This window comes from Scophthalmus maximus, chromosome 14, assembly GCF_022379125.1.
Source record: "Scophthalmus maximus strain ysfricsl-2021 chromosome 14, ASM2237912v1, whole genome shotgun sequence".
Classification (NCBI taxonomy): Eukaryota; Metazoa; Chordata; class Actinopteri; order Pleuronectiformes; family Scophthalmidae; genus Scophthalmus; species Scophthalmus maximus.
Window position 1 is genome coordinate 18,074,439 of NC_061528.1, and position 20,715 is coordinate 18,095,153.

The window sequence follows — 20,715 nt, forward strand, 5'->3', positions numbered from 1 at the left end:
ACCAGTCTCGTTATAATTGCTTTTATACATTTATTCATGTATCTTTTGAATCGCTTTAAACTACATACATTTTTCCGTCCTTCCTAAAGATCTCACCTGTCATGATCTGCCATTAACACTTTTTGAACTTTAAATAGCAGTTTCAGAGATTTTTCTTTTCTTTTTCTTTTTTTTACACATTCTGTTTATGCTTTGATTTACCTTTATTTTAGCCTGGGACCCAGACAAATTCTGGGAGCTCATTTCATTTGCTCGGCCAGAATCAGTCTGGATCCCCTCCATAGGGAAGTGATTTCTCTCGGCAGAAAACTTGCCAGCTCCAATCACAACCGATTATCTGATGTGGACGGAAGCGACTTTTGTAAACAACCAAGGCTGCCGCTAATGAACGAGCATTTGACTTAAAATACGCAATATTGTTGTAAATTCCCCATTATTTTGAGTTACGTCGGCAGTATTTACCCAGGCACCTTTTTGGCAGCCCGTGTAGCGCAGCTTCGGGTCCTGGCCTTTGTTTACATTTTAAGGGTATGTTTATACATGTTATGGGGCGGCCGTAGCTCTCATTATTACGGAGAATGCGTTTGTGAAGAGAGTGAGTATGTTGTGATGCATTTCGCGGGTTATTCTGTGATATATACACAATATATATATTGTGTGTAACCTCTGTTATGCCCCCCTAAGGTGACATCTCCTCTCTGCTCTAGTCTGTTGACATTTTCGCGTGGCTCGACAGAAAATGGCTCGAAGGCATTTTGCCCTACGTCCGTTGGTAACGCCTCTAGGAAATCGAAAATGAAGCGAGCGGTCCCAGACTAATACGCATTTGACTATTAGTCTGACTACGCCAGCCCACCTCTATTTGCTTTGTTTCTTGGTTTTGTGATTTCCTGCTTTACTTTGTAGTTTCCCTCTTCGTGTGCAGTCACTTCCTGTCTCCCGGTGTGTTTGGTGTCTTCACTTTTCTCGTGTCTCCTGTCCCCGGTGATTGTCCACACCTGTTCCTAATGAGTCTCACCTGTGTCTCATTACCCGTGCCCCTTTGCGTCCATTTTGTCTCTGTGCTCTCCGTTTGTCTTGGTCAGTTTGGCCTGTTGAGTACCTGTTCCCGACCTCTTTTGTTCCCGAGGTTTGATTTGTGAACCTGTTTTTTCCGTGTTTTTGCCCTGTTGTTACCTGAGTTTTTGGAAACCCAGCTGCTCTGTTGCTTGCCAGAACTGTTACAGACTGTAAGCTGTCCTTTTTGTTTTATTAAATCCAGTTGTACTCTGCATTTGGCTCCTGCCTCGTTTAGTCTCTGGTCCACGCATTCATTTCATCCCGACTTAATAACTGCAACTCCATCCTATATGGCTCATCAAACAACATCCGCGGTAAGCTTCAATATGTTCAGAACTTTGCTGCCCGTATGCTAACCTCCACCCGCCGCTCTGACCACATCATCCCTGTCCACCACAGGCTCCCCATCAAATACCGGATTGATTTCAAAATGCTACTCAACACCTTCAAAGCCCTCAACAACCTGGCCCCTCCCTACCTTTTTGACCTCCTCCACCGCCACACCCCTTCACGTCGCCTCAGGTCCGCTGATGCTAACCTCCTCCAACCAATCACGACTAAGCTCCTGACCTGGAGCGACAGAGCCTTTGCAGCAGCCGCCCCCTCCCTCCCTCTGCCCATCCCAGCCACATCCGCAATGCCAAGGGTGCGGTCGACATGTCCTTCCTATCTATTATTCCTCGACCTCCGTGGAAAACGTTGTGAGGTCAAGGAAAGGCGTAAAGGAGGACTGATAGGACTTAGGAAAAGCGGACAGCGCTGCTCAGAGAATCCGACTTGACTTTCACTACGTCATCATGCGACAGCAGATGTTTTTGACGTGTGTCTGCCGTGGTGAAACTACAAATTTGCGAAGATGGACTACAAAAAATTTGCTGCGGCTCCATTCAGAATGTTTCAGTGTGTATTACCACCGTGTGACATCAGATGTAAATGCTTCATAGGAAGGTCCAGTGTACCCAATGCTATGCATTTAGAGAATCCGAAAAGCTCTTATCATGGCTGCTGATCAAATACTTCCGGGGCACTTCAAGATTTAGGAAACTTCCTAAGCCAATATGACAATTCGACCTGAGCAAACCAACACACCTTTTCATTCTTGCTTTTAACCTTTAAACTTAAACCTTTTTTAAAAAAATTTGTGTGATTGTAAAGCGTCTTTGAGCATCTGGAAAAGCAATGTTTGGGCTGTAAATTATCAGAGTGCTGAGGGACCGTAGGCATATGCAGGTAAGGATCTAGGCTAGAGGTAAGGATGTCCTGTGGTTGAGCTCATACTGTAGTTAGAGATGGCCAATGATGGGACTACTGTACATGGAGGGTTTCAACATGTACAGAAGAAACTATGTGGTGAGGGTCCTCTCAGGAGGTTGGATAACGATACCTGTGGGTCTGATGGGGTTAAATACGGCCAACGGCTGGGACAGGGGTAGATTTTGGGATGCCACTGCACTGTCCACCTCTGGGAATTGATCGCAACGCATTGGGTATCTGAATAAATACTATTGCATAAGACATCCACAGTCTCCGCTACCTGATTATTGTCATAGCTTCTTCATTTCTTTAATTTTATACATGTTTCTGCTGTATTTATCAAACACAAACGTCCGTGCTTCACCCAGCAGAACTGTATTTGTTGGACCAGTACACCACTTCCTGTCTTTCATAGGATTTGTGACTTTCTTGCCCCATTTTAAGTCTTCTTCATTATTTTTCATTAGCTCTCTATCTCCCTGGCTCTCTTCTCTACCAACTCCAGAGGGAAAAATCTGTCTCTTCAGCAGCCAAAATGCTTAATTGTATTCAACAGCTACCCACTAACTTCTGTCAGCTGACTGCTGTGGCTGGAAACTGTTCGAAACCGCATTGAGGAGAACATAGTAGTAGGAAACCAAAACAACATGCTGAAAGTTGCCTAAAGGGCTCAATAGAGCTGAGGGGAACTGCATTTGTTACGATTCTCTGTGGGATTATCAGTGTGTCGAACCTTGTTCGCAGCCTAAATGAATATTTTAGAACTAGACTCAAAATTAACAACATTACATTCGCCATAAAAGTCTTCTACTACTGCATTTCACAACAGTTGCATCTCACTTACATAAAAAAGCATGAAAGCTCATGTTGTTGTTTTGTTTTTTTAAATTTATCTACATATTCTTCTTACTCTGGTGCTGACTTTTGCCTGGATTTGTTTTCAGTTAACTGCATGTAATGTGCCTGTAACGATAGTAACATCAGTGCTTTCCTTGGCACTTATTTCTTATTCACTCTATTACATTTTTATTTTCTCCCAGTGTACTATTAAGTTTGGCTTAAATTCATGCATGAACGTTTCAACCCCCGACTGTCAAAAATAATTCAGCTTGAATTCACCTCCACAAATGGTTTTGTAATGAAAGGGTTTGTGTTAATGTGAACATATGTATATGTTGTTGTCAGTGCGGGTTTGTAGGTTAAGAAAGAGAGGATCTTCTGAGACAGAACAGATAACACTATTAGTCAGGATGCTGTCAGTGGTTTATTCTATCACAATTCATTTAGATATTGTGGTGTATTTTTGTCAACATATGAAATGATAGTAGTTATTGGGGTCCACAGCATTTGTACTTTGGATGGTTACGTTAGAGGCCTCTTGATAACCTTTTGACCTTTCATTTGAAACCCCCTCTGATCTTCTCTTTACCTTGCCTGACTAGATGTTGCATAATACCTTTTGAAGTCCTATATAAGTCTATGTTTTACGAAGTGTCTGGAGAGTTGTTCCTTTGGCTGGATGCTCTCCAAGCTCTTCAGGGCTTGTATTGATGCTGGTCTTTTTGTAATAAACCCTTATATACAATCAAGACGGTGTCAGCGGACTTCTCTAAAATACATCTTCACATCATCGCTACTTAATATACAACAATATATCACAGCAACCCTGTCTGCTTGAATTTAGTTAATATACAACTTAACTGCCAAAGCAATGATGTTTTTTTGTAACTATGAAAGAGAAGACAATCCAGTTATAGTTACATTTCAAAGTGAGGAGGAATTATTGTTAATCTTCACATTTGTCAACTAATGAAAATGTTGACACCTCTCCCTGAACGTAACCAAAGTGCGTTTTTTGCCTTAACTTATCCACAGACTGCACAGGATGCAACCCTGGTCTCTGGTGTGCCAGACATGCACTTTGTACACCCACCATCCACCTGCTGGCAACGCTGCTGCTGTTAATAAATGAAGTGCTTAATTCATGTAAAAAAACAAACTGTGGACTCTGAACATAATACAGCCATGGATTGTTTTCTACTTGCAGTTTAGTTGTATGTAAACAACACACAAATATAAGGGTTTCTCTCAGGGTTATTTCATAAACTGTGTGCAGGCAGGGTTGAGTCTCCTAATGCTGTGAAACTAAGCGATCTTTAGGGAACTGGTGCCATTTTAGATTTTTCTTCTGGAGGTTTTAAGTCCTGTCAAAGGCACAGCTGCCTAAAGGCAAAATAGGGTATTATTATTGACAATACATTTTTTGGGTCATGATTATTACCTGTTAGAAAGCAAGACCGTTTTTTTCCTCACCAACTGTCTGTTCTTCACTGACTTTCTGTGGAGGCCAAAGTGCCCCAATTGAATAGTTAGACTGTTTAAAAAAAAATGTAATAGTCATGTCTAGTATTCATAGTGGTTCATTAAAATCTGTTTTAAAAACAAATTATAAATGGATTCTTAAATGTATTTTATCAGTGACTTGGTGTGTGTAGTCATCTACACTAATGTATATGGTATGTACCCTATCTTAAGTTTCATCAATAGCTGTGACAAGAGAAAACAATCTTGTGTGTGTGATAACCATCAGGGAAAGCATTATGCCACGAATGTGTTTTCTTTTGACTCTGGAAAGGCTCATTGTGGATACAAATGCACGCCACTGCTTTTAAATGGCTTAATTAAGACTATATCATTGGCAATAGATGACAGTGAGGAATCAGTCATCAGTCTAATTAAAATGCTGAAAGCTTTGCATTTGCCAGCTGAATCGCACTTGCAATTATTGTTTTGGATTTTTTGCAGCATTTCTCCGGTGCACTCCGGTGTTAGTGGTGCTGATGTTTAAATCCTCATCCTCTCATTTTTTTGATTAGTGTTCAGGGAATGTATTATTCTAGCCCTGGCATGCATTTCTGCCAGTTTAATAACCCAATTCAGCACAAGAAGCTGGAAATAACTGGACTATACTATGGTCATAAAGCGCATCCAAGCTGTTTGACTGCTAATTCTGAAGCCGAGAATACCCTTTGCCTCCCAGAAATCCACAACTTGCTTGACTGCATATAAGTCCCACAGTAACTCAGCAAATGGTTCTTGTTCATGAGACAAAACCTTCACAGTATGTATGGTTGACATTTTTGAGCTATGAAGGTTTTTGAGCTGTGGGGAAAGTTTTGCTGCAACACTCTGCCGCATGAAAAACATTTCAAATGTAACTCTTAACTTTGTTTCAACATCACATGGCAGGTTTTTTTCACTCACATGGATTGTAAAAGACATTTTAATATAATACCTAAATAAATACCTGAACAAAATATTGATGACTGAAAAACCACTTGATTAAAAAGAGGCATTACAATACAACAATGTATAGTGGTGCACATTCAGTATTTATTTATTTTTGCCTACTTCTCTTGTACTGCACAATTGTTTTAACGGAATATGAACAAAAACAACAAAGCACAGTCTGGTTGATAACAACACAGGCTGTTACCACAATTTGAACAAGCTGTAAGTCTTGTTCAAATTGTGGTAACAGCAACAGTCACTGCCATTAAACAACTGCTAGTTTAGTTTTGCTGTCACAAGTATAACCACAAAAGAAAAATGGTGGGGTGTCCAAGATAATCACACAAACAAACACATCACCAATTCTATACCCAAATATCCAGGGTACCGTGCCATCTATGGCTGAAGTTAGCCAACAAATGAGAAAAATACAAAACACCACAGCCCTTTCTATCGCTCTGCTCCCTTTTTAGTCATTCATCCAGCACATAGTTTCTTTCACAGTAGAACACGTGAAAAGTAACTAATGTTCATTTCCATCAAAGGGATGCAGATATCTCTGTGGATAACCTTGTCTGCCTCACCCAGCACAGCCTCTACCCGAGGAAGAGCTCAACAATGCTTTTTTTCTCCTGAAGCATAATGCATGCTGCTTCTGGCAAACACTTTTTTTCTGGGAGAAGATGAGATGGAAGTCACACAGGCACAAGTCAAAGAGAAGTGGAAAGCAATTAATTAGGTGAGATTTGACATCAACATTACTTTCATTTGCAGATGTCTTGAGTAGTGTTTAAACCTGGAGGGTGAGCAGAATTGCAACATCCTCCACGTTTAGTCGTCGTCCAGGTGGAGCCTGATGAGCAGAAGATGAGCAAAAATAACGTTCACCCAGCAAATGTCGCGAGGTTGACACTGTCTTCCTCAGTGTCTGACAGAAGCACAAAACGTCCAAAATACTCACAAAAATATTTGTGATCTCTCTTCCAGCTCCCCTGGTGGGTAAAAAGAAAAAAAAGCTTCTGGCATTCCACATTCTCTGTGAGATATTTTGAATAAAAGCAACAACCTCCACCATCCTGTGGCCATCTGTTCACAGAGCCAAAGAAACAGGTTTCTCTCTGGTGAAGGGGGGATGCCATTCAATATCAGTTATGATCAAAGAATGGCAGGGTGATTCTGGGCCCCCTGTGTGACCATGTGCTGGTAGTTACATGGAAACTATGGCCCAGAGGCTTTGAGCTGAGACAACAGCAGCCATAAGGTGGAGGAAATATGAGGATCGGTGAGCAGAAAGAGGCACATGATATCCTCTGGAATGACATTTGTCTTTCCAAATCTCGTGGTGTAATAAAAACTCAAGTTCATGTCAATGTACACTTCACTATTGTGTAAATGTGACTAATCTAATGATGATCAACAGTTCTATTGTGGCACTGAAATATTTAATTGTGGCTTGTGATATGAGTGCCCCTTTTCACAATTTGGAGAGAGGAATTTCTGTCGACACTTGTCACCGCTGATTCCCACTGTTGGCCCGGTGAGAATATAAACAGCCACATGTCCCCTCTGACACACATGGAGTCACCAGCTGTGTGTTTGAGCTGCCAGTGAGGAGCTTCGCCACATGCAGAGGTTCAGTTCCCCCCTCATCCCGACACCCTCTGCACAAGCATCCCAACCGACCGGTATCAAGTCACGGATGAACCCCTCACGCGGTTCCCTACGGTAAACATTGTCTGGCGTGTTGGAAAGATCACCAGAAGCCAGAGGTTCCCCCTCCCTGCTACTTCTACTGTAGTGCTTAGCTCTTACAGTGAAGGTAACTTGTGTTAAAAGCTGCTGAAGGCATGTTTTGTTATTTAGTTGAACCTAACTGTATCCCCGATTCCAATTCTAATGCTAAACATATCATCTCCTGATGTAGACTCACATTTAAAGGGGCAGTGAGCGATTTTGGAAACCTTGTTTCTCTCTTTGTTGTGGTTTTACTGCTCTGTAGCGCCACCCGCTAACACGTGATGATTACAAACTGACACAGTGTTGTGTGGTGGGGTCTGGACGATCTGTTCTGTTTTCGAGCCAGGGTTGTGCCGAAAACCCGAATTTTTTTTCCGTCACACACAGAACTGACAGCTAGCGGGCTGCGAGGAAATGTTCGCTGATTACACAAAATGTGTATTGCTTTAGAATTGCTTACTGACCCTTTAACAACTATATTTGAGTGTGGTATCAATCTTCTCATCTAATCATCCAATCCTTGCCAAAAATAGCATATGATTGCGATTCACGGAATGCAGAACAATTTGGTAACGTGGTGCTGATGCCTATCCTTGTTCAGAGGTAACCATGCTGTCATGCGGATAATGCCGCATTCATGTGATATTGATTTTATCGTAATTAGCAGCAGGCAGTCTCCGACTTCTGAGTTGGTTGTCTGGGATTTGTATCGTCAACAATGTCTCCGCCTTGTTGAAAAGAACTACAGACTACAAATAACTTCTCCTGTAAGAAAATGGTTAGCGCACTACAGCTAGCCACCTTGGAATAATGAGATGAGATGAGATGAGATTCAACTTTATTGTCATTACACATATACAAGTATAGAGTAACGAAATGAGGTTTGGCATCTCACCAGAAGTGCAATAAGCAGATAGTGCAAGAGTCTGTGCTATGTACAAAAGTAATTACAGAATTTACAGATAGGATTAATGGGATGCTATAAATATAAATAAATACTATAAATATAAGTATAAGTGTATTCTACAGACTATAATATACAGATTAAGGTGCAGTGAACATGCTATGCTAGGTAACAGATATATACAGAATATACAGAATATGGACAAATGTACAGGTCGATAACTTATTGAGGTGATATGAACATACTATACAGATTTAGTTGCAGTGGACAATAATACAGGTGGATGAGAGATGTGTGTGTGTGTGACCAGGAGGAGTGGTGGGGGGATGATGGGTGTGAGGAGATATGCAGGGGCAGGGGGGTAATGGGTGAAGACTCCCAAGATGGACTAGCAGCAGTTTTTCCTTTTCTTCCCATTCTACTGCCATTGCATGAATGCAGCATTACTCACACACGGGACAGTCCGATCATTTGCACCTGCAGACAATTTAAAGTTTTAATTTCCCTTAACCTGCAAATTCCCACACAGATGGATTAATGGCTACCATGTAAACCACTTCGCCTCTGTGGAATACTGTCATGTACATGGACACCCACATTACAAGCCTGGCAAGTACACACATCCTCCCCTGTTGGGTGTAACAAAAACACTCCAGTGCATACATTGGGCACCCTTGTATATCAGCATATGAGAGTGGGGGGACCAACATCTGAATAGATGCATTAGCCAAAGAGGATTCTCTCTGGAGGACCCTCATGCTGTTAGATCATCAAAGGATTTCTTTGTTCTTTGTTCTAGTTCTTGTTCATTGCAGCAAAATGTGTCAAGGTAACTTCTTCTTCCAATGCACCGGACATGATCTGTTCAAAGTCAGTATAACGTTAATCGTTGCGGTTTGGGAAAACGGCTCCGAAATCAATGCCAAAAGGTCAAGTTTGTAATTACTGTATCAGATTCTGTTTCCTCATATTTAATATGGACTCGTGATCATTGAACTCCCTCTTGTGTGTTTGTAATGATCATCAGGATTAGTGTAAAGACTCATGTATATATTTAAGCAATAGCTCACGACAGGCCGTGGTATACGCTCATTGTATCACAGTTAAGCGGCGACCCCCTTAACTGTGATATAATGAGTGTATATCATGGCCTGAAGTGAGCTATCACTTTTATAAAACGGTTACATGTATGGCAAAATGAAAGTAATAGACATACTACAATTTGATTTGTTTTATTTCGTCAAAAAGGCCTTTTTTTAACAAATACAAAAAGTAGTCCCTCCTTGCTGCCTGCACAGTGCACGGCGGTTGCTATGCAACACACTGTAGCGTTCCTCAGAAAGAAGGCTGCGAGACGGTAGCTGGGTTCACCGGCAATTAAAGTTTGCAGGCTACTGAGGGCAGAAGCCCACGCGAAGACTACAACCATTCAACCTCACCGTGTGGTTTGAGCTCTCGTAAGTTTCCTCAACTTCACTCATGTCTACTTATGTCGTTACTTCCTCAGTCGCGGAGTTATACAGACTTGTGCAAACTGATTCGATGTCATAGCCGTTATATACGCTCTTCATACCACGGCTATAAACCAATCAGATCGCTTGATTTGAGGTGCCCGTTTTATAATTCATATTTATGTTATTCTTCATCCCATATTTCACAGTAAATATATATTCTGGATTACACATACTGTAAATACATCTCTGTTAATCACAGCAAGCACTTTACTGGGAACGCTTGCATATTCATGCAATTATCCCATCAGACAAGCAAGTGGCAGCAGTGCAGGGCATAATGCCCTGCAGATACAGGTCAGGAGCTTCATTTTATGTTTACATCAAACAACAGAATAGGGAAAAATGTGATATCAGTAATTTTGAACTTGGAATGATTGTTGGCGCCTGATGAGCTGGTTGGAGTTTGAAACTGCTGATCTCCAGGGATCTTATATCTAGAGATAATTTAAAATTGGAAAACGAAAAAGAAAACATCCAGTGAGCAGCAGTGGAAATGTCTTGTTGATGAGAGTGGTCATAAGAAAAGATTTAGAGTGGTTGGAGGTGACAGGAATGTTACAGTAACTTTTTTTAAACTGTTGTGAGCAGAGGCATCCCAGAAAGCACAACACACCCAGCCTTGAGGTGGATGGTCTACAACAGAAGACCATATCAGGTTCCACTCCTGTCAGCCAAGCACAGCAAGCTGTGGCTACAGTGGACACAGACTCACCAACACTGGACAGATGAAGGAAAAAAATTGTCTAGTCTGATGTAGATGTTGGTATGATGTGCTCTCTGACCAACTCAGTCATTTCCCACAGTGTTTAGCCTAGAATGATGTTAAAGGAGTATTAAATCAGTTGTGCGTGCATGCTTGTTTGTGTGTGTTGCTTATAAATGGACCATGGACTATATTTACATAGCTCTTTTCCAGTCGTATTGACCACTCAAAAGCATTTTACAGGACACCGATCTTCGGGTTAGTGGATGGCCGACTCTACCTACTGTGCCACAGCCGCCCCAACAGCATGGCTCTGGAAATTAGCTCTTCAGTCAAGTGCAATAATCAGGTCAACAAGTTTCCTAATACTTTGAGTTATTAACATATACAGTACCTGCAAAACTAACAGTATTCCTATTGTCCTCATTTGTACTTTGCTTTTGGTTCTAAATTGCAAATATTAGCATGGTAACAAGCTAATGAAAGATTTTTCAACTCAAAGCGCCACGGTGCCCATAACCCTCTCAGAGCTGTAAGCATGGCTACTGATGACACTGATGCAGCCATCTTATCTTAATCGTAACATGTTTTACAGTAGCTCATCCATAACTCATATTCAATGACACATCTGTAACCTTTGTTGTATTGTTGTGGTTACAGTGTGCTACTTGTGATAAATACTCAAAGTAATTAACCCGAGATTACATGCAGCAGCTCCCAGTGAATCTCACAAATTAATCATAGTGCCCTAATCAGATTCTCTTCTGTGAGGCTTTTGTTTTACTCTCTGTGCCCTCAACCCATGTAATTCATTTTGCCATTATTTTTCTTTGAAATTTTCCCCCGACATACCCTATTTCACTTGCAAATAATTGTCAGGGTCAAGATTGTGCTTTTGGTTTTCAATTGCACTTTGTGTGGATGTGACTATGAGGTTAATTGCACTGCGGTGACGAAGAATTGTTTTGAGGTATGCACCAAACTAAAATCCTCCAAACCAGTCTCTGGGTTTCACAGTATGCCCAACTGGGGTGTTAACCATGGCCCGATGTGTTTTAGGCCTGAGTTATTACTTCCCATGGCAAATGGAGTCAAACTAATGAGAGGCCAAGCCATTACAATGGCTACTGCCAGAATAATGTTAATGAGAATTTTGAGGAATGCTATTTCTTAGGAGTCCCATGTAGAATGGCAAGATGCGGAAAAATAATGACAAAGAAAAAGGTAGATGTAATAATTTTATCAGTATTTAACAGCCAGAAAAAAACTGTCAGTCTACTAAATGTGTTATGATAATGGAATCCACCTGTAATAAAAATATCACAACTGAGCGTGCACGACAGAGGTCAAAAACATAATGTATTTTCAACAAAGGATGGCAAGCTGAAGTGCCCACCTGAAAGGGGCATTTGTAATGATGCGGACATAAAAATGCAATGTGGCTTGGAATATGATAGACTTTGCTTTACCGAGCCGTATGCTGTATAATTTCAATATAAAATGCAATCTCAGTTAATCATTTTCATAAGCCTCTTAATGAGGTTGTTAATAAATTAAATCAAACGTTGACATCTGCTGAAGGTTTTCCAGTTTCCTTTGTGCCACCAAACTGTTTCAATATCCCTTAAATGTAGTGCAACAGGGCTCCGCACTCACTATTCCTATTTGAGCTTTCCCAGACACCTTTAACATCTTGGTATCCATTCATATCTGAGCAACAGAAACATTGAACGGATTCATCCTCTAATAAAGTCATGCACTTTCCAAAATGTGTCTCTCTTGTGCACCACTTTATTAATTTGTCACTATCTCAAGACTGAAGGACCATTTAACAAATCCTCTTGGATTCTAAGTAGCTCCTTAATGCACTGGTCCCTTCTTGGTGCAGCCATTCCCAATTAATCCTTTTGCATTATGCATTATTACATTAAACTATCCAATAAATTGATATGGAGTCTCTGGCTATGAAAGGGCCTTGTTAATGGATATAAAATGGAGTTACACCACTCTGGGATGAATTCATTATTTCACTTTTCATTCTTCAAAAAGCTAACGTGCTAGTTCTGGGTGACACCTTTTTTATTGGCCATTTCACTGCATATTTCTACCTTTTGATGTTTGTGCCTCTTACGGCTCTATAGTGGAGCAAACGGTACAGTATGCCTTAGTGCCTGATGAATTCTATTAGTGCTCTTCATATCGATCAAGTCAAGCAGTAGTTGCCCCAGTGTGTAGAGTTCCATTTAGTCTATCTGAGCAGTGAAAGTACTGATGCTACTATATTATTTTTACGACCTGCGACAGCATGGCTTCCAGCTTGTAAGTGTGTGTGTGTCATCGGTGGAAAATGTAGTCCTGGAGACACCAACTGTGACAGGAACCTGCACAAAGATAATGTTGTGCATATTTGCCTGTTGTGTGTGGACACCACCTCAACTGTTCCAGACACAGTCACAAATCTTCACAGGTGTTGAGAGTTCAAAGATGGGTATGGTCCCACCGCGACATTACTGTGAAAACATTTGTTTAAATGGTCAACATACAGGATTTTAGGCAATATACAATGAAGAGATTAATATGAGGTCAGAGAAGATAATTTTTAGCGTGAACAAAATTACATAATGGCAAATCAAAGGGACATAACCGAGGCTATTACAGTGGACAGCTGACAGCTGAGTGTGCAAGTAACATTCATCCATATGCATTGCATCCACAGCTGCACACTACGTGTTGAACGATGATAATATCACATCTACTGTAGAAGCACCAGTTGGTCTGCCCAGCGATAACAATATCCAGTATTACAGAACTAAAATATGACAAACCAGAAACAACCAAAGGACTAACATTAACAAGTTAGTAAAGCTTGACACGGCTCTAGCTACGAGTTTGTTTTCTCCCATTTGCTGCCCTGTTTTCCCCGGCCTGTCCTTCCTGGTCTGTCCGTTTGTGTGTGTGTGTGTGTGTGTGTGTGTGTGTGTGTGTGTGTGTGTGTCTGTGTGTGTGTGTGTGTGTGTGTGTGTGTGTGTGTGTGTGTGTCCTCCACACCTCACATCATCAAGCTTGGCCTCTGAGTAGTGATCTAGTGTTAAGTTAATTTGTTTATTCTCGCTAACCTGCTTGAATCCTGTGCTTTAGAACACCAGTGCCAGTTCCTCAGCCAAGTCATTCATCTTGTGATGCTGCAAAACCCACTAACCTGCCATACCACGCCAAAATATCCAGCCGCATGCCAGACTTGCGATTTTACAACCCGCCTTCCCGGCAAAAGATGGTCTCAGCTACATAACTAAAATGCAGCTTCATCCATTCCACATTTTCTTTCCAAAGTCAAATCACAGAAAAGGAAGTTGAGGATGCAAAACAGGCGGCTGTGCCAGGATCTGGTCTGGACGGCATGGCAACATTTTGCATGTGGGGAGACGAGCACTGTCATTACAATGGTGGATTCCCCGCAAAGAGAATGTCTTTACCAATAAATAGTAAAGGATGTATGGCAACCGTGAGATTGCTCAATCTAAATATTCATGAAAACTTTCATTCATTGTGTTAGATTGCAGGGTGGTTTTTCTGTGGCGAAGGGGATTTTACAGTATCAGGCTGGAAATAGCAAGGGAGGAGAATACCGCAGAAAATAGGTGCCCAATGGCAGGTTTATACCCAGTGTACATCCAGCAAGTCAGATTAACATTAGCGTATAGCTTAACACACTGCTGTGACGCATGAGAAATATAGTAGCTTATCTGAAATGGGTGGCCCTCTGTTTATCATAGCGTGATCAAAAGGAAGAAGAATAAAATAATCTTCTCTGTGGGGATGGGAACTATCGATTTCTACATATTTTCTAGAAAAAAAATCACAATATCAGCAGAGACATGCAGAGGAGAACAATACGATATGGAATGCATGCAAACAACTGTGCGGAGATTTGACTACCACCAAAGCGTCTTCTGCAGGACGTCATCATGAGCACTCCTGCTGTCTCTCCTCTCATTATACTGCCCCTGTCTCTTTCCCTCTCCTGCCGGTCTCTGCCTCTTCCCCCAAGGATTGTCAACTTCCTCCTTTATTGCATACGGGCTATTAGGGCCTCATAACTGTCAAGAAACCTGTAGCTTGCCTGGAGCCTTATACATTGCTGTACCCCTCATGGTGAATCTAACTCAGTTCCAGCTGCTCTGAAGACATACTGTGGGTAGAAATATTAAGGCAGAGTAAGTCAGATGATCCATAAATAGTGAGGCGCGCTTGTAAGTGAGAGTCTGAGGAAATGGAAAATTGCCCCTTGTAGACCTGGAAACAAATTCACTTTGAAAACTTTGAAAAAGCATCAAAGCAAAAATTTGATTGATTTCATCTTGTGTGACTGAGCAGGGGCCCTGATTTAAATCATTGTCAGGGCACAAAACAGGCCCTGAAACGGGCGCATGTAAGAACTGTGTGCACATGTACGGAAAGTATGACACTGGCAACAGTTTGGAGACAGTTTGGAGAAAAATTTGACAGCAATGGTGAAGAAGAGAGTTGAAGGCAGATTTCATGATGATCCTTTTTATGGGTGTAATGTCACTTCCTATTGAACTCATAAGCATTTGTGATATCCGCAATGTGATAAAAAAAATTATAAACTCAGGGAGCGCTGTTTTATACTGCGTTGTGCTTATAAAATAGTTATTATATTTATAAACTATTCTCAAAGATGCGGACAAAACTCAAATATTTAGTATTTACAGCTGTGATTCATTATTAAAGTTACTATCGAGTAATTAAGCACCTGTCACCGGCTCATCTCCACATTCCCAAACCCTCCCCTCCTCTGTGAGGGAGCTCTTGAAGCTCTTGATTGTGGAGCGCGCCACAGTGCGGCTAGAACGCCAAGGGTAATGCCAGGATGCATCAGCTGGCAGATTTTGAAACGTCAGGTTCGCCTTTGCCTGATATTGGCCCCACATTAATGAAATAAACATCAAATTGCATCAAACCAAACAAAATCTCCTACTGTGCACACTTTGCCAAATGCAATTGAAATTTGGTTTTTTCACGTGCATTATTTTGTAGAAATCATCGCTTCAGCAGGTAAAATGACAGGCACCAGGTGCACGTGGCGAACTGGAGACACAGCAGGGCTGCCAGCAACACTTTGCCTTCTCCAGGCACCTCACCCAACACCACCTGCACCGTTTATAATCGACTGTGACAGTGACACAAACATGTGCTGGATTTTGGAGACAAACGGCGCGTAAGATGTTTTAGATGACTTTGTAAGTGACTATTGCCTGTAGATGCCATTTATTTTTTCGCTAGATGCTTTTGTTCATATTTTGTAATTTTAGTCCTATTTTGTATTTTCTTTGTAATTTTGATAATACACCCCGGGATAATGGTGATATTCCCAACCAGCTCGTCTTTACCCCGTGTCATAAAGCCTTTGTATTTCTTGCCTGCCTGCTAGTTTGCTCAATTTTGAGCCTCTGTAGCTTCTGGCTGTTGACAGTAATGCGTCCATTTTGCAGTTCCCAAGCAGTGTTCTCGCTTCACAATTGAACCACTTGAACGCCAAGCTGCGAGTGTGTAAGCGACTTCCCATGTCTACCAATGTCCATTTGAAAGGAGCAAAAGTGCACACATTTTCAGGTTGACCTTGTTTTATAAAGGGGAAACTCCACGGACGCCTGCATGCGGACAGTTTTATTGGTCTGATTACTTTTTTTTTGTGTATGTCTTTTCTTTTGTGTGCACGAAAAAAAAAACCTTTTGTATGGATCCTACACTAAGTATCAATAATAAGGCCCCAGGACTGCTGTACCATGCTCACCATGTCTTAATATGCCCCGTGCCGTATCTAAATGCTCTTTGCTACACTCATGCCCTGTCTCTGACCACTCACACCAGAGCTGACTGCCTGTATATGTGCTTCCTCTTCCTTTGACCGCACTAATTAGAAGGGGTCTTGCACGTGCGGCGACAAGGCCACACAGGGAGAAGGGCTGTGCGGCAGCAGCAGGGTTGCATTCAAGAACGTTCAGTCCATCACACTCATTTGTTACTATGGTGTTTTGAGTAACTGGATGCATTAAGGTGCACTAAGGTCAGGTCAGGACTGAGGACCGGTGGACACTGCCCATAGATAAGGTAGGAAGTTATAAGTTGCTGCATTTCAAAAATGTAAGAGAGGCCAAGATACTGTGCATTGCACTTTACTGCAAATGTTACAAATCAAAGTGTAATAAATTTTTTTTAGAAGTTCAGTGCAGTAAGGTACTTATGTTGTACCTTTCATTTACTCAGCTCCTTTAAACCTCAAAAGGTCTTTATTTTTTTCTCTTTCTCCTGCTCAGTTTTATTGTTCAATTAGCCAAGTGAACTTTGGTTTGAATCATCTGTCATTGAGCCTAATTCATCCCCCTTATTAGTTTCATCCAATCACAAACCTGTGCACTCTACAGCTAAGCTGTTCTTGTATCTTTTAACCTGCAGCCATAAAATAGTGCCTCAAAGGCCAATTTATACGTCTTGACTCGATGCCGTGGCTAGCCATGCAGCTTACAACATAGCCTGACAAAACAACAGATCTTTCAGCTTTGTAGTGTGTCGTCCATGTCTTTCCATGGATGGACAAGCACGTAACATTCACCCTCCTCTGGCTTCGCCCAGCTCAATAGACCGTGCACATTATCTCATCCGACAATCTTCTGTATTTCCGACACACAGTGACTTAGATACTCCACCGCCACCTAGTGTTTTGGCTGTGTAATTGCAGAGCAACCCAGACACCGGCGTACCTGCGTTGACAAGTGGCCAATTGCGATTTTACATCTGGAAAGTTATCACAAAGGCAATTTGATGTCTTGCCTTTTAAAAAATATTTTGGCCAAATGACTTTCCAAGTAAACAGAATCGCTAGACCGTTTGGTTCATAGACGATTCCAATCAAGTCCAGCAAAGATGGCCGTGTCTTTCAAATTGTAAAAAAGAAGTACATGTGTACAAAAGAAAAAGATAAATATTGACCAGTAGGGGACTGGGAAAATGTGGAGAATTCTCGCCGACTCTTTTGCAGCCAAGGCTGCAGTTAGCCACTTGTAAGTTTGTGCTCCAGTAAAACTAAATCATTACAGTCCTTACATTTTTCTTTTTATAACCACTATGGAAGACAGACTGTGGAACTGCTCCAACGGTACGACAGCTGACTAAAATATCTCACATTACAAACATCCAACCAAACCATCGTACAGCAGACGGAACGTTAATGACTCAATTAGTCATGTCTTCCCCCCCCCCCCCCCCCCTTCAAAATGAACATCAAACGACAACTGGCAGGTTTTTCAGCATAATTCTAAAGTTGGGCAATTGGGGGTTAAAAATCTGGCCCCAAAAAAATGATAGAGTCTGCCCAGCATGATGGGAAAGGTTTGCCTCTATAGCTGATTCCACGGAGAATCAACCCCCAGCTCTGCAGCTTGTTCTGTTCAGCTCTCAGCCACTTTCATCTAATTGTTTTGGTCTGTTGGTTCAGTCCCAGCGGTTCCCCCCCACCATGTAAAGCTATAGAAGCTGTTTCCAGCGAACAGTCTCAGACAAGCTCCTTATAACCTACCTGTCCCATGTGAAATAGGAGAGCCAAAGTAAATGAGATTTAAACATCTAGCAAACCAGGGACACCGATATGTTCCCTCCAGAGAAAAGCGGTCCAAAATCTTAAGGCGAAGACGCAAGATAGTAGAATGCTCACGGTCATCGGGTGGTGAGAAGTTAGAACTGCTCCAAGATGTTGTTTTGTGCAAGTTATTCTGGGTTGTCGGTTGTTTTGTTTTTTTAGTCTTTATGTTAACAATAAGGGCTTTGACAAAGAATATATTGAGGTTTCATTGCTGTTATTGTCTTATAGTCCCATGCACATACAGAACATCCCCATGTTTCCTGTTCTGTATGTTGCCCCTCATAATAAGTAGGAAGATGAATACAGAAGGTGGTCATTTAATGAGCCGTGTCTGGGTGTAAGTGACGCTCTGGAACGCAGATCATTTCTGTTCCAGTGTTACAGCTCGGCATGCGGTTCACGAGCCGGTGCACCACCACAGCCCGTTGCCCTTTTGTCGCTATCACTCTGCAGATTCTGCAGCTTCATTAAGAAATTATATCAATTGCATCAGTGCATCATTTTGAATATTAGACACTGAAGTTGAGTAGAGCAGGAAACTGCTCTCTTTGGCCTGGCTGTATTTTCCCAGTGCTTACAGTATTGGGGGGGGGGTTAGCCACATTCACATGAACCCAGCGAAGGGTTTCGTTTTGTTTATCGTGTCTGTCTTCATATTCGTCAGTCTAACCATCTATCCATGGCTTTAATGGCCTGTCTGTGTTTGTTTAGCTAACCATCCATCTGGCCTGACACGCCATGACTCACACATTTGCGGGCTGATTCATTGCCACGAATATGAACGAGCGTGTCCACATGACTACTAAATGTCTGGTGACAGAGAAGCATCTGCATCAGAGAAAAATGGCACAGAGATCACTTTCAGATGTGTGTTATGGTTTGGGATGTACGCGTGTAATGGAGATTCACCGATAGGGAGTTGAGGATCCTTTGGCTAATATTGCCTCTATTTGAATTTGGGAGCTGTTGTGCTGTGCGCTTATTTAAACAATGATCAATATTGGTGATGTAATACTTCAACTGATTAAACAAGTGATTTGTTGTACCAGGTATGTTTACAAACAGCCTGTCTGAACTTATTTCTTCACCTTAATTGTACATCTCTCCTGTAACTATAAAGAGCATACTCCTACTTATCTCAGTATATAGAGCCAAAAATTTAATTGAGTATTTTTATTACATGGATGTGGAAGTTTTCAACAAATATTTGCTGTTTTATCGTAGCAGAGTTGTGTTGACTTTGTATACAGACACTGATCTGATACTACATTTTCTGTACTGGGAGCCATGAAAAAGGAAATGGGAAATGGAACCACTGTCGTGGCTATGTTAGCATACTAACATCTGTGGATATGATTTCTTGGGGGGATATTTTCCGCGATGAGAAATATGGTGTCTGATTAATGAGAGCCACATTGCATTTCTTTTTGGGTTATTGGGGTCACTGCTGAGCGAGGTTGCAGAGGTTCAAAAGTATTTGCAAACTTACTCTTTTTTTTTTCTTCTTCTCCGGGCTATGTGTTTTGGAAAATTCAACGTAAAATAAAATAATGGTTACTTGATTCAAGTCTCAGGGGTAATTTGAGAATTTTTGTGTCAAAATAGAAAGAAGTGTGTGGAATATAAAACTCTGTTAAAGCACACATTGCCCAAATTGCAAGTAACTGGACAAATGCATCTTAGGCAGCTGTGTCTTGTTTTACAATTTGAGTTCACGAAGAGAAGAGCTTACATGTGGCTCAGAGTTAAAGGGACTGTAAGCGACTGTAATCCACCACACGTTTTGAAAAATTCAGGAGAATTTAACACTGCTTTAACAGCACTGTTAAAGCACTGTTAAAGCAGGGGAGCTTCTGAGGATGCATTGTTTGTCTATTTAGTTCTAATATCAACAATCTTTATCCAACATCGCTTAACCCCCCTTTAAGTGATATATACATATATCTACACACACTTTTTTGCAAACTGGTTGACTGAGCTTGTGCTAACAGAGCACAATTCTTGCGTATGAAAAGAAAATGATATAATGGATTCACAGGATTCACCACAAGAAGCAAACAACTGAACCTAAGCAACAGAATGGCCAGATTGTAAGACGCACAACATATACTGGTAGAGTTCTGGATCTTAGTTCTATGGCCCAATGAAATAAAAAAATAAAAAAAACTTTATTAAAATGATGGAAAGAGAAAAGTGTGGATATATAAAGGACCAAACCTGTCCAACATGGAGGTTCTGTTACAGCTCAGGTGTGTACGGCTGCCAGTGGAACTGACACACATTTACTCAAGATCGCAGAGGTAACCATGGATTCCCTCTGGTGTGCTCATATTTCATCATTCAGCAGGACAACAGTCCTTAACCTGCACTCAAAGCAGCCAAAGAGCTCTTCAGAGTGAACTGGTGGAATATCCTTGACTGGCCATCCTCAGACTGAGCAGCATTTTGCTTGCTGAGGAGAGAGTCACCACGACAAGCAGGTGCTGAAGGAGGCTGCGGTGAAGCTCAAAGAACAATGGTGGAGTCAGGAGTCTCATTGAAATACTGTATGTGCTCATCCCATTCAGAACTCAATTATGTTGTAATGGTGTAT

The 20,715-nt window shown here is 41.5% G+C and overlaps 1 long non-coding RNA gene across 2 annotated transcripts; it reads left to right on the forward strand.

Moving 5' to 3' along the window:
* The first annotated feature begins 9,093 nt into the window (after window positions 1–9,093).
* LOC118283147 lies at window positions 9,094–10,610 on the forward strand. Of its 2 annotated transcripts, XR_004784438.2 has the most exons (4): window positions 9,094–9,174; window positions 9,544–9,702; window positions 10,008–10,053; window positions 10,348–10,610. It is a non-coding gene; the product is annotated as an uncharacterized LOC118283147 (long non-coding RNA). The 2 variants fall into 2 exon arrangements; XR_004784437.2 differs by having other exon boundaries at window positions 9,122–9,702.
* The last annotated feature ends 10,105 nt before the right edge of the window (window positions 10,611–20,715 follow it).